Source organism: Thunnus maccoyii, chromosome 21 (genome assembly GCF_910596095.1).
Source record: "Thunnus maccoyii chromosome 21, fThuMac1.1, whole genome shotgun sequence".
Lineage (NCBI taxonomy): Eukaryota > Metazoa > Chordata > Actinopteri > Scombriformes > Scombridae > Thunnus > Thunnus maccoyii.
Genome location: NC_056553.1, coordinates 16,131,671 through 16,134,134, shown reverse-complemented (window position 1 = coordinate 16,134,134; position 2,464 = coordinate 16,131,671). Strand labels below are relative to the sequence as shown.

Here is a 2,464-nt window from a genome sequence, read left to right as displayed (position 1 = left end):
ACCATAATTATGAACACAAGTTTTTAAGTGACAACCAGTAAAAAAAAAAATCAAGTTGGTCCAATTAGATTTTTCATTTTCATTCAGTACTTGGGGGTTTCAAACAACATTTCTGTTGTTTGGGGTTTTTTTGTCATGTAGGAGCTTTAAAAATAATTAATTCCACAAAAATTGTTCGGCAATTAACTTTTATTTTGTACCACAGTGTATTTGAAAATGTGACAACATTCTTTAAAAAAGAAAAACAACAACACAAATGTAAATTGTCCAGATCCTGGTCACCAATGATGGCAGTTTACCAAACATCAGTAAACCAAAGTGAATCAAAAAACTTATTTGTAAGAGAAAACTAAGGCAAACAGTAAAATATAGTTTTAATTATTATTAATAATTATCAGCCTTGATATACCATACTTAGCGTAGTTATGTACCATAGTTTTATAGCTAGGATTTCAGGTGCACTCAGTTTCTGTTTTATATCCAAACTAAAAGAGGTTCAGCTAACCCAAGTTGTGATTAACTAGAAATCACCCTTTAACAATATACTAACAAACACATTTTCAGTTTCTTAAGAAAACGAAAGTGCTCATTACATTGCAAGCTGATACCAGGGTTGTGATCTACCCTGCCCAAATTGAGCAATTTTTTTTTCTTTTATTACATTTGACTTTAATTGACGTTCAGTTTGTCTCTGGGTATTTATCTCATCTTTTTGCAGTATTCATACAAAAAACCTATGTAAGTGAACTGGTTAAGTGAACCTTTTCCCTTGCCATTGCTGTCAACACCCATCCATACTGAATGGACGATTGCTATGATATCACTGATTGGGATGTGGCCATAAGTGCAATATGCTTAAGAATTTGAACCCACAGGGAGCATGTTTCTGCCTTGTGTGTTGACACTGTGCCCAGTGTGGATTCAACTTTTTTTGAGATGTTGCATTTATTATTCCAAACTCCTTGAAAAGGTCCTCTTCCTTCTCTTCAAGGTACACGCCAAGGCAGCAGGGGGCTGCTTCTTTGCATACTTCAATTGGTTTTTGCTATTTAAGAAAAAGGATCAAGAGAAAATTCCTAAATAAATATAATCTGCATGGGTGACTGCCAACAACATGCATTTCAAAGATAAGTCTAAATAATACATGAAGAAGTATGTCCTTGATCTGCCTGATTATCACTCCTGTAGCTCTTCCCCTTGATGAGTCCACGTCCATTTGCCATTAGTTTCAGGGTGCAATGGTCAAGTAGGGCACACAAACAGAAAAATCGTTAAAGACAACACAGTAGTTAAAGAGGAACAACCCCTAGATCTGTGACATATACTGGTAGAAAACCAGTGCACTGAAATGACCCATAATTATTGACTGGTATTTCATGCCAAGTTAAGTCACTCCCCATAGAGGTCAACAGTTTTTCCTAGAACCAAAGTCCGGTCAATGGGCCAGTTAAGTACCCTGCTTAATTAAACTGTAACAATTGTTACAAGCAAATGTCAGGCTTCACAAAGATTTTCTTTAAAGCAACATGTCAATTTTATCTAGTTTCGTAAGTACAAATACTGTACCTCATACCTTCCAGGAAGGTATTGGTTTGTTTTATTTACTTTAAACTTGCAAAGACTTAAAACTTGCTGCAGATAGATAATCCATCACAGTCAATGTTTATCTTATTTTTTGCAGTTACATATTTGTCAGTATATGTTAATATATGTATGTAATACTGAAATTGCAAGCACAGACAATCTTCAAAACTACGCTTGGTGGTGAATGAATAAGCAGAATTTGAAATATGCTTTTCCTCCCCACGGTACAAATGAAAAGCCCTCTCTAAACGTCATCATTCCTATGCACTGTGAAGAGTAGGATGGCCAGATTGCACAACTAAATATAACTAGCAGTAGCTACGTGTAGCAGTACAACAGATTCCATCAAGTTGTGTGTTAGCAGGTGTAGCCAAACCTCTGTACATGTGTCCACTATTGGTCATATCACAATTGAGAATATGTCCAAAGACATTCTTTAGAATTTGTTTGTAAATTAAATGATACTCACCTTGAAAATGTCCTATGTATCTCTGTGCTGTATTTGTTCAACCCACAGGTCCTCCAACAAACAGTCTTAAATGTCTGAATTTGTCCAGGCATGTTAAGTAGGTAGGGGAGTGGACTTGAAATCCTGCATTCAAGGTACATAACAAAAATAGTTAATCAAGCCAATTTCATTAAGTTACCACGGCTTGAATTTTTTTTAAATCAATGAATACAGAAATTTGAGTTTAAATTACACACAATATTAAGTTGATGTAATTACCAACAATATTATGTCAGCACAACTCATTAAAATAATCTTTGCAACTTCAAATTTTTATCTAAATCATTAAATTATAATTTTTATCTTGCAACCATGCATTTAATTAAGTGGTGGTAATAGGTGCCCTGAATTACTCTTTAGAGTATGTATAAA

At 34.5% G+C, this 2,464-nt stretch overlaps 1 long non-coding RNA gene across 1 annotated transcript; it reads right to left on the bottom strand.

The window, feature by feature from the left end:
- Positions 1 to 256: 256 nt before the first annotated feature.
- LOC121888362 lies at positions 257 to 2,169 on the bottom strand. Its single transcript, XR_006093220.1, has 3 exons — positions 2,054 to 2,169; positions 1,145 to 1,196; positions 257 to 1,045 (listed from the first exon to the last, which is right to left on the bottom strand). It is a non-coding gene; the product is annotated as an uncharacterized LOC121888362 (long non-coding RNA).
- Between the last annotated feature and the right edge of the window lie 295 nt (positions 2,170 to 2,464).